The sequence below is a fragment of the Grammomys surdaster genome, unplaced genomic scaffold (assembly GCF_004785775.1).
Source record: "Grammomys surdaster isolate TR1022 unplaced genomic scaffold, NIH_TR_1.0 205, whole genome shotgun sequence".
Lineage (NCBI taxonomy): Eukaryota > Metazoa > Chordata > Mammalia > Rodentia > Muridae > Grammomys > Grammomys surdaster.
The window spans coordinates 5,959,343-5,971,659 of NW_021604650.1; positions in this window are offsets into that span (position 1 = coordinate 5,959,343).

The following is a 12,317-nucleotide window of genomic DNA, read 5'->3' on the forward strand; positions in this document are numbered from 1 at the left end:
CAGGTCGCATCCAAGGCTCTTGTAACTGGCCCCTGCCGGGGAGAAAGGGTCATGAGGGAAGGGGTACCTCCTAAGAGACGCAAGCCGCACCTGCATACACGCACCCTTCTTTCCCAGCTCCCATCCTCAGCCTCAATGGGTACAGGGGCCGCGCTGACTTGGTCGCTGTTGCTTCTGGAATCCAGAGACACACGCTTGCCTCAAGAAGCCAGGTTAGGTGCCCGAGGGCCACCTACTATCCTTCCCCTCCCGTGCGTCTCACCTGGCTCTCGCGTCGGGGGCGGGCCCAAGCCCCGGGGAGGACCTGAGATCCAGAACCTGGTTCAGCCTGGAGGACTGAACCACACCGCGCCTAGCCGGACCGGAGGTTTGGGGGTGTAAAACGCAGCCCCGCCCCTCTCTGCGCCGCGGGCGACCTGGGGGCTCCTGAGCGTAATGCGACCGCGGGCACTAGCGGCGTGGGGGAGGGGTCCTCTCGCGGGCGACCCGCTTCCGCCGCACCTGTCCAAGTCTCTCACGGTGGCCGCTGTGGCGCAGAGTGTGGGGTCTGTTGTAGCAACCCAGGGAGACGCCGGGCGCCCCGCCCCAGGCTGCGTGGCTCGCGCGCCACCCCCTCCCAGACCAGAAAGTCTCTCCGGATGGTAGAGCCCAGCCCCTTTCCGCAAGATTATCCGGACCGCAACCCCGCTCATCCCGGAGCATGTTAATAGGATTGGGAAACCGAGGTCCGCGGCTAGCAATACGTTAGCAGTGCGTTTGAAAACTTTGTACCTGGGTAACACGCCTGCGTCTGCCTCCCAAACTGCCGGGTTTGGAGCACCTTCCGCCCAGGGGAGGAGACCGACTGACCGGGCGGGGCTGGTAGGGAAGAAGAGCCAGAATCCTACAGGTGAAGCTCTCCCTAGAGCCGTCCATGGTTTTTACTGTCCGCAGTGGTAGACTTTCCTTCAGCCCAAAGGGAGCCCCAGGTTTCCAGCTCCATGCCACAGCAACATGCCCAATCTGCTGGAGGGACCATGGCTAATAATCTCCAAAAGCCTTAATAATTTACTGACATCTCTCCACACAGTACATACTATGTGTCTCTGGGCTAGCTATTGGTGTAGGGATCTGTATTTTCTTTCAATATTTTGGAAAAGGAATTTACTGTCCCAGAAATCTACAGCTCAAAGAGTTTGGAGGTGAAGATAGAAGTCTAATCTCCAATTCCAGGCTGTGATTCAGAACCATGACATTAGACAGGTCCCAATCTGCACCCTCCTCAGAAAGAATGGAGACACAAATGAAGTCAGTCTTGTAGGATACGCCTGAGAGCTTCCCGTGGACAGGTGAGTTCAACATACCAAGAGCAAAGTTAAATATTTGCGCTGTATACTTTTTTTTCTCCTTGAATAATTGGACCACATTTCAAAGAAGTCTTTAAGCCCGAGAGAGAGAGAGAGAGAGAGAGAGAGAGAGAGAGAGAGAGAGAGAGAGAGAGAGAGGTGTTGAGGCCTATTTCAGGACACACAGAGTAATGTGGTACCTCCAGGGGAGGGCTGCCAGCTGCAATCTACAACCCTCCTCTGCTTCCTTAGACATAAGAGCTGATAACGTATTTGTTGAATGAAGAAATCAGGCACCCACTAGTAATCCCTCAGACAAAAAGAAAAGAAGCCCTGGCCAAATCCCACAGGCTGATTTCCTGGGAGAGATCCTTAGACTGCTCTGATAGTCTCTGGGTTCCTTGCAACCAATGGGCTCTGGCTCTACCTTTCCCTAATTCCATCAGTCCTGACCCCAGAGAGCACATGTCACAGAAATGAAAATGGACTGTTGGCCCCAGGAACCCAGCTGGAAGATGCATGCCAAGACACCCTGCTGCTGCCACTCTCCCACCCTAAGTGCCTGCCTGTCCTCAAGCCTCACTCCTGCAGCCTGTGCTGCAGACAATAAGGGAAGCAGTGAGGCAGAAGTCAGCCTTGAACTTTCTGCTGTCCCCACGGAGGGCTCAAGTGCCAACATCATCGTTATGTTAACAAAGGAAGAATTCCCTGAGGACTCCAGCTTTTACCAGCCCATCACCCCAGTGTGTGCCCTGACTGCCATCCCCACACCCCACTGCCTACCCCACATACATCCCTTGCTCTGCTTGCTGCTTGGAGCCTTCAGTTTGGCATTTTAAGGACAGGATCCTGCTTGTGCCCCAGTTTCTTTGTGTCCCTGTATCCAGTGCAGCCTTGTCCTCAGCTCAAGCCACATCCTTGAGTCTAATTTGTCACACAGAAAGTTCTAGGCTAAGGAAACACCAGTGAGGGCCTGGGGTGGTATCTCAGACGCACACACACACACACACACACACACACCTCACCCTGTCTCTCCTCAAGCCCACTGTTAAGCTTTCAAAGATTGATAAACTGCCATTCATCTGAGCCAGGACCTCTTCAGGTGTTCTTATTTCTGGCAAGTCTGCAACTGCGCACATCACCCAGAGCCTTGTTCCCTGCCCCCATTCAGTGTAGAAAGGGGGCATCACTCTTTGTGCTGCGGAGTTTCTGAGCCCCTAGTTTGGTTCTGCATGCTGACTGCACATGTAAATATGCGGGGGGGATAAAAGATCAGATGACCTTGTAGAAAGGCCTCCCAACCAATATCTGGTCCTTTTTCTTGCAAGCCCTGGACTAGGCTTCTATCCATCCCAATATCACATTCCTCATATTAGGATTTCTCTGAAAGAGATGCATACAGGGAACTTGAAGCCAAGACATCACATCATGCAGTGGAGATTCCAGACAGAACCATCTTTTTGGCCCTGGGAAAACCATTATCAATATATTGTGATTAGCATTAACCTGACGCTCACTGCACTCAACAACTCCCAGAGAAGCCCTGGGCTCAGCTTTTAGGCTGTGATGGCAGGATGTCTCTAGACTGCCTGAGGGGAATGACCCTGAGGGCTGAGAATGAGAGGAATAAAATACAGACAAAATGTAGTGTGCAGAGCTGAAGGGTGCCATGTCCTGGTAAAAACAGCTGCTGTGGGCAGCACGTCTGGTCCCTGCTAGATCTCTTGTGCTTCTCTGGCATTTTAAACTTAGTTCCACTATTGGAAAAGCTTAACTTCATTCTTGTTCTCTGGACTCAGTGTTCGTAAGTGTATTCCTCTGTCAGCTTCTAGCTTGGAATCCCCTACCCCTTCAACTGGGATATCCTATAATCCACCTGTGTCCTAACACGGACATTTAGTGCCCTCCACCCACATTTTATGGGTTCATTTCCCTGTGTTTGTTCTGGAACACCTCCTGGCACTTTATCTACACACAAGAGCCCAGAGCCTGTTAACTAAACTAGGCACAGAAGGATGCTGAGCTCCTTTCTGACAAGCCCTGTGTGAAGAGTCTGCCTGAGGACATGTGGACTGTGTGCAGGAAGAGAGGCCAGCTAGATAGAGGGCCTGATGGGTTCAGCCCAGCTGCAGGATATTTCTCCACCCCCATATTTCTCTCTCCCTCTCCCTCTCCCTCTCCCTCCCTCCCTCCCCCCCCCCCACACACACCTTCTGCCTCCTATTGGTGGCATAGCCTGAAGAATGTAGGAGTCAACCAGATAGGCCGATACACCCTAGGACTCAGAAGGTAAGAACAGAAAAATCACAGGTTCAAGACCAGCCTCAGCTAGTGGTGAAGCCCTGTCTGAAATGAGCAAATGAAAACAACAGAGGAGTGAACGCACTACTGGAAGCTCTCGGTAACTGTGAAAGCAGAGTGAGCAGTATCCCAAGCAGGGAGCAGCCTGCAGAAGAGCTATGACCTCTTGAGGTGCCTTTGGAGTTTTCCTTGCTGATGCAGAGACCCACTTTCACTGGGTGCCTCATCTGTCTCCTCCATGGCAAGCAAGTAAGCAAAACCTTTGCATAGATGATGGATAGACAGAGCGCCACGGGGCTTCACAGACAAAATCCACCCAGTGTGACTCTGGTTTATTCTGACATGTGTTTACATATCAGGAAACAAATTAAGATAAATCAAACAAAATTGTTATGTCACAAGCTGCATCATTGGAGGATGTTTTAATATTCAGTTTAAATTGCACCAAAATGTATCTTATGTTTAAATATAAAATACTATATCAATTCGAGACTGCTAATCCCATGAGACCTCTGAAATGCCAGCTAAGGGCCAGAAAGAGGGCACCATAGGAAAAGGTGCGTGTTACCAAGCCTGCTGATCCCTTAAGCCCACATGGTAGAAAGAGAGAACTGACTTCCACAAATCGTGTTCTGACCTCCACACAAGCTCTGTACACACACATGTGCACGCGACTCCCCCCCAACTTATTGATTTCATGTAAAATTCAGCCAATGTAATCAGACAAGAAAAGCTAAGAAACACAAGCATTGGAATGAAGAGATGGACTTCCCACCCAGGGAGTATCATGTTGGAAAGTCTAAGAAAATATTCTAGGACAACTTGTCTACTTATCAACAGTAATTATCTGGAAATACAAAGAAAGACAAAACCATTCCCCAATTAACAGGACAGAAAGCTCTGAGACACGTATGTGGAGGGCTTTGTGTCAGAGCTGATTGTACCTGATTGTTGGGACTGCTCTTCCACCATCTTTACAGCTTACGGTCCATCACTGAGAGAAGCCAGGGCAGGAACTCAAAGCAGGAACTGAAGCAGGGACCATGGAGAAGTCCTGCTTACTCTGGCTTGCTCCTCATAGCTTGCTCAGCCTGCTTTCTTATACAACCCAAGACTACCTGCCCAGGGGTGGCACCGCCCACAGTGTTCTGGGTCCTCCTACATCAATCCTTAGTTAAGAAAATGCCCCCCACAGACTTGCTTACAGGCAGATCTGACAGAGGCAATTCATCAACTAAGGCTTTCCCATCCCAAGTGGCTCTAGTTCCTATAGCTTGAAATCAGCTCACTGGGGCTCCAAACTCAGAATTTGCAGAGTTCAAACACTGCTGTTCACACTGTTGTTTCTTCCCGGGTTCCTGCTAGGGGACACAGTTGACCCTGGGCCCACTCAGTGCTCCAGACTAGTGACCTGGAAGCACAGATAAGCCTGCTCCTGGCTCTGACTCTCACATCCCCAAGTCCTGTGGACTAGATTTCCATGACCCAGCTTGTCTCTCAGTTCTATTGGGCTCCTCCCCCCCTCCTCCTCCTCTCCCTCTTCTTCCTCTCCCTCTTCTTCCTCCTCCTCTTCCTCTTCCTCCTCCTCGTCCTGCTGCTGCTGCTATGCCTCCTCTGCACCCCTGCGCCATCACTACCTCCTTAGAGGGCTTGGTCTGACCTGGCTCGCCCTCCTCCTCTGAGGGAACTCCTAGCTTGAGTCCCTTCTCCTTGTATCAGATCCAAACTCCTCCTCCAATCACAGCAGCCCAGGAGGTCCCTGCCTCCTCCTCCCCCATACATTCACCTGTCCCCCAGCAAGCAGTCTTCCAGCTCTGCTCCTGACTGGCTTGCCCCACCAGGTAGAGCAAGCAGGCTCTGGCCTCCTGCATGTTTGCCCCCTTAGGCTGTAAGCCCCTCTGTGCCTCTGACTTGGTGATCTCTGTGCCCAGCTGCCCTTCTTGTTTTGAGCAGCGTAGACAAATACTGGAGCATGGTGGGTCCGGTTTCCCAGTGAACATAACTCAAGAAACCTGTGTGAGGCGTGCTCAGGACCTTGGTGGGGCCACTGAAAGGATCCAGGATTAGCTACACACGTTCTAGCTGGTGGTGCAGAGTCAAACTCAGAGCAGAAGTGCAGGTGGCACATCTCTTGACAGAGGACACCGCACTCAATACCACAACATCGGGGATCAAAGTATTCCAGAGATTGCTCAGTTGGTAAAGAGCTTAAGTTGCAAACTTGAGGAGCTGGGTTCGATCCTCAGAACTCGTTTGCTTGCTTGTTTGCTTGCTTGTTTTAGAAACAAACAACATCAACAACAAAACCACATAGGGGCTGGAGAAATGACTCAGTGGTTAAGCACCCTGGCTGCTTTTCCAGAGAACCTGGGGTTCAATTTTTCAGATCCACATGGCTGCTCACATCTATCTGTAACTTAGTTCCTGTGGATATGACGCCCTCTTCTGGCCTCTGCTTGCTCTACATGTAGGCCATAAACATGTAAACAAAACACTCGTACACTTAAAATATAAATGTTTTAATTAATTAAAAATATTTGCAGGGTTGGAGAGATGGCTCAGTGGTTAAGAGCACTGACTGCAGCCGGGCAGTGGTGGTGCACGCCTTTAATCCCAGCACTTGGGAGGCAGAGGCAGGCAGATTTCTGAGTTCCAGAGTTCGAGGCTAGCATGGTCTACAGAGTGAGTTCCAGGACAAACAGGGCTACACAGAGAAACCCTGTTTCGAAAAACCAAACCAAAAAAAAAAAAAAGCACTGACTGCTCTTCCAGAGGCCCTGCGTTCAATTCCCACCAACCACATGGTGGTTCACAACCATCTGTAATGGGATCTGATGCCCTCTTCTGGTGTGTCTGAAGACAGTGACAGTGTACTCACATATATAAAATAAATGAATCTTAAAAAAATGTTTTGAGGAAATACCCATTTGCTGGATGTGCACCAACCTTTGTCTTTGTCATTGTCCCTCAGCAAGGTGCTACAACAACAGTTCTTTGCACATTTAGTTGGATTAAGTTTTCTGAGACATCTGGGGTGTATTTGTGCAAACACCTGTGGTTACAGCAGAGATCTGAGCATTTCTCAAAAGGTATTAAGGGGCCCTGTACATTTACATGAAACCACACAGAGTTGGGCCACTGGGGACCAGCCTCCCCTCGATACCCGGTCGCGCTGTGCTGTGTGCACTATTTCATTAGAAGCAGCGTTTTCTACACATTTACTTCTCTGAAGGCGATGTGAGACTTTTAACGTATCGATTGGCAGAGCCGTGAATGGGGTCCGCCTGGGCAGGAGATGGAGGAGTTGGCAGGTTGCCCGCTCTGTAAGCTCCTGCTTCCTTTGCCCTTGACTGAATCAGAGCTAAAGAAATCCATTCTAGGTAGAAGGGGTGCTATAAAAGCCAAAAGGAAATGGTTCAGCTCTTGTGACAGGGTGGAAGGCCTCCCCGGACAGCCCAGGTGTGGGTGGACTATCCCTGCAGAACCCTGGGCATTCCTGGGAAGTTTGTAGCCCAGTATAAAGCCAGATTATGAGACGATCCTGTTAGAAGCCACTTAGCTTCCACCCTCTTAGTGAGCAGAAGGTGTTAACCCAGTGGGTGCTCTGATGTTTTAATAAAATAGGGTGCCATCTCTCACCTGTGCTGGCCAGACTGGGTTTTAGGAATGATAGAATCTCAGAAGTCCAGGAACCTCCCTCCTGCCTCCTTCCTTCAAGGAACTCTTTTCTTTCTCCCTTTCTGTTTTGTTTTTGAGACAAGGTCTCATGTACAGCAGGCTCGCCTTGACCTCACAATTTTAACTAAAGATGGCATAGAATGCCTGATCCTCCTGCCTCTACTTCTCAATGGCTGGGATGTCAGGCATGTGGCACCATGCTTGGCCCATTGTGTTCTCTTCTAGGCTAGCTACTGGTAGGCCTCCTTCCCTGGGCTCTGTCTTCAGCCTCACAGATGCTCCAGTAATAAAGCACGACCAGTTGAGGCACAGGACTGGTGATATCAGGGTCAGAGCGGGACCATGTTGATCGTCACTCAGACAAGCAAGCCCTGATGTCACAGTGTTCTCCAGACTTGAGCCACTTGACAAGCTGCTGTGCACATGTCCCCTCCCTATCTGTCCCTTCTGCCTTCTAGTGCCAGCTGATTCATCATGAGCTTGGTGGCCTGGGCTCCCACGGGATGGTTAAAAGGACCTCTCCATTCTACTCTGCTTCAAGGAAAGAATTCAGTGAAAAAAGACAGTTTTCGTAGAAATTTATTTATCAAAGCTGAACAAAGCACTCCAAAGAGATTGGAGTGGGCTGCCCCACAGTGGGGAGACACTTAGTGGGTTCTGTGTTATAGATTTAAAGGAATGTTTTATGAATATTTATGAGGTATGTGGCACATTCATGAAGTGAGGTGTCCTTATATTCTTCCCAACTCCTGGTGGACTGCATCTTTTAAGGTATTTCTCCCAATGGTCCTCTGGAAAAGTCCACAGTATATAGGGGTATTGAGTTGTTAAAGTCACAATTCAAATGCTAATATAATGAACTCAAAGTCTTTTGTAAGCGCAGACCCTTCGGTAGTATAAATGAGTGACAATCCAGAAAGCAACCTGGCGCCTGTGTTTCTGATCTACCAGGCACACACTATATGCAGCATCAATCGCAAAGGGGATGACCATCAGGGACACAGCCTCCAAGACCGAGCTGCAGTGCCCCTCCATTCCCTCCCATCTTCCCATTCACCCGTCCTGTATCTCTCATGTACTCCATGGAGCTGCCCTCTGCATCTCTCTGATGTTCCTGAAACAAGCTGAGATGGACTGGGCTATCGGCTGTTTCCATGGCAGCAGATGCTGGAAGATCAGGTGGTAGGTGTGTGAGAGGGTCTCCTCATCACCAGGTGTCCCTTCTTAACCTGCTTTATTGTTCCAACACCAGCCAAGTGTCCTGAAAGGATGTATAACTGTCAGAAATACTACAAGGCTGCTAAGTGGCCAGCCTTCCATTTCAACTCTCCAGCCACTGTCTTCATGATGACTTCATTATTTTTCTTTTTATATACTGAGAGGTATTAAATAATTTTCTCATTTACCTTGTAATATTTTATTTCAATTTTAATTATGTATATGTATATTTGTGTATACCATACATGTAGCCCCTCCTTTCTCCCTCCTCCATCCTATTCTCTCTCTCTCTCTCTCTCTCTCTCTCTCTCTCTCTCTCTCTCTTTCTCTCTCTCTCTCTCTCCCACTCACACAAGAGAACATGGCCTGGGGTTGTCCTTGTATGTGCTACAAGCTATGCCAAGATAAGAAACCCCACTAAAAATCTAGAAGCCAGGCAGGGCAGCTGGTACCTATAGTCCCAGTACTTGAAATACTGAGACAGGAGAACTTTGAAATTTCTTGACCCTGAGACAGAGTGAGACCCTGCCCCTAAAACCATCTGTTGCATCCAGAACAGAAACCACTGTAAAAGAGTGGCCTCCTGGTATGGTGGGCAGAGCAGGACTTGGTGCTGATGCCAGGTTTGTAATGTGTCATGTGGAGTCAAGTTTCCATTTCTACTGTCCAGGCAGGCTCTTGAGGCAGCTCTCAGAACCTGGGCACACCCGGGTTCTCTGAAGCCTGGGCTCTTGTGTGTCAAATAAGAAACCCACTAGATTTCCTTGGGTTTCATGTGGGGTGCTGAGCCAGAGCCCAGCACAGAGCAGTGGTTCAGAACATGTCCCAGCAGCTCACAACACTGGCTGAGAGAACTGGAGGGGACATCAGGGCTTCCAAGGTCACTGAAACGTCCCTGTGGGAGGATCAACCCTGCACCTACTGGATGCTCCTGACCTGCATCTAGTAACAAAAATGGGGTTCTAAGTGGGTGACGGGTCATGACAAGAACTTCTGTGGACATGAGGCCTGGCACCTACATGGACCAGGCACACTTCTGGAACCGGGGAACTTTTCCTGCCCCTATACAAATGAAAACATGGCAGGCTTGTTATAAAGGAAACTTCCAGACCCCACGAACCAGTGAAAACTCCCCAGCTGGGAACTGAGGTCCCCATAAGTAATGCAGGTACCTACTCTCATCCCACAGCTGAGGCCCCAGGAAAGTGATTCTTTACATTCTAGAGACTAGGGTCTTTCTCAGAATGTGAGGACCAATCCCCTGTGCACGTGATTCTTACCAACAGCTGGCTCTGACCTCTCCTCACATGGCAACTCCTTGCAACCCAAATTCTGCCTGAAGACAGCACTCAGAACTGTCTGCAGTAATGTATATGCCTTTCCAATTTACCATAAAAAGTCTATGGATCCAATTTTTTTTTTTTACCGTAAAAAGAGAGTGGATTGTGCTGGCCCTGTGGAAGTTTCAGCCTGCCCCATGGTCACCTGGGGATCACCCCTTGGAGATTATCATAGTAAATAGCCATTGTCAAGTTGATTGCATTAAGAAAACAACTGGTGGGGACAGAGAGGGCTCAGTGGGTAAGAGCCCACTGAACTGCTTTTACAGAAGAGCTGGGTTCAAATCCCAGCACCCACATGGTGGCCCACAATTATTTGTTACTACAGTTTCAGGGATCAGATGCCCTCTTCTGGCCTCCATGGGTACCAGGCATATATGTGGTGCACATACATACATGTAGGCAAAACACCCATACACATAAAACGATGATGATGATGATGGTGGTGGTGGTGGTGGTGGTGGTTTTAAATTAGGAAAAATACAACACCCAAGAAGTTGCCTGTGCTGCAATTATTGTAATCCCAGCATTAAGAAAGCAAAGACAAGAGAATAAAAGAGAACTTACCCTCTTGGTTGTTCCCTGATATCCATATGAGTACACACACACACACACACACACACACACACTAAGAGTAATAAAAAATTAGGGTTAAAAAACTTCAAATGAACAAATGAACAAATGAATGAATGATTAAGAAATAGTCGGGGCATCAGTGGAGACTCTTCTGAGCATCTTTGACAATGTTTCCAGAGAAGTTAAGTGAGGAGGGAAGACCCTGACAATGTGGATGACCTGTCTCATGGTCTGGGGTCCTGGACTGCATCAGAGAAGCCATCTGTGTAAGATGTTCCGTGTCTGCCTCTTAGTCTCCTCTGCTGCCATGCCTCTCCGGCCCTGGTGGACCGAGCTCCTCGGGACCATGAAACCAAATCAGTTTTTCCTGCCTTCAGCTGAATTTACTCTCATCAATGAGAAAAGTCACTAACTCGGAATGCCTGATGCACCATGAAAACAGAGCTCAGTGTCCTTTATCCTGAGGGCCTGGTGGCCTCCTGCATTAGCAATGCCAAGCTCACTTATGAAGTGGGTCTTTGCAGTGCTGGCCCATGGCTCTAGGTTAATGCGCCTGTCAATACCTCATTTAAGGATGGCACATTACACACAGTTATCGATGGTGTCTTTTGATTAGTGGGTCTGCCCTTGGCTGCTTCTGTGTGTGTCCCAAGTGCCTTTAATGGCAATGCTGAGCATGTTTATCTCAAGACTGTCACTAAGACAAGGAATAAATACATTTTGGTGCTATTGGAGGCATAAAGGAAAATATAATGAAACCTAAAGAAAGAAAAAGGGCTGACATATACAGACCCTTGTGGGGCAGGGAAGGGAACACGAGGCAATAGCTTAGCAGTTAAGAGCACTTGCTGCTCTTGCAGATGACCTGGGTTCACTTCCCATGCATGTCAGGTGGCTCACAACAGCCTATAACCTCAGCTTCAGGAGACATGATGTCCTCTTCTGGTCTCCAAGGATACCTTCACGCACACATACAAACCCACACACATACTCACATGCAGAATCACACATACACATAACTTAAAATAAATCTTTTTTAAAAAAGACGCTATAATGTTTAAGGATGCCTGCAGATGACCTGACTACCTGGATATGTCATGTCTTATTTGTGATTCTGTACCAAGCACTTGCACAGCCTCAGAGGCTGTGTGGACACATGCCTCCACTGCCACGTGTGTTCTCAAAATTAGTAAACTAGGCAAAGGAGCAGCTAAGAACTGCAAACAGCCGGCAAAGTCAGCTCCTAGGCTTAGAAACTTCATGCCAAGCCACAGGACCACAAACAGGACTCCGCCCCTCAAGTGTGCTGGAGCATGCCGTGGTGGGGGCTGAAGTATTTCCACACTGAGAAACAAGTGTCGATTACACAAGAGTTCATTGCAGCAGTTCAAGTGCTTTATTTTTAACATGGACTTTCTTGGAGTCAGAATTAATAACTGTCCACTCATCGTGAAGCCCCAGACAAATGCACTGTGGTAGGGTCACTGGAGATATTTCCCAGCACAACTTGGGAACCAGCTCTGCCACAATGTCTGGACAGCAAGACCGTGGCACATTCTACTCTCAGTTAGAATTATAGAGTAGAATTTACCTTCACGGAAGACCCACTTGCTGGGTTAGAGAGCAGTGAAGCAGCTCTTGGTCCAGTCTAGAGACAGCAGTGTCTTTATGAGGTTCTAATGTGCTTATCTTAAGAAAAGCCATTCTTAGTTGGTGCAGGAGGCCTCCTGGGCCACCCAGAGAGGCAAGGTAAGTTATGTGGAGAGGGGAGAGGTCTAACAGCCTAGCTGGAGAGGCATCTGCACATAAAGTGGAGAGAGTTTAGGAGAGGAGACTGTGTCAGCCAGTCCAGGTTGAGTTATTCTATAGCGACAAATAC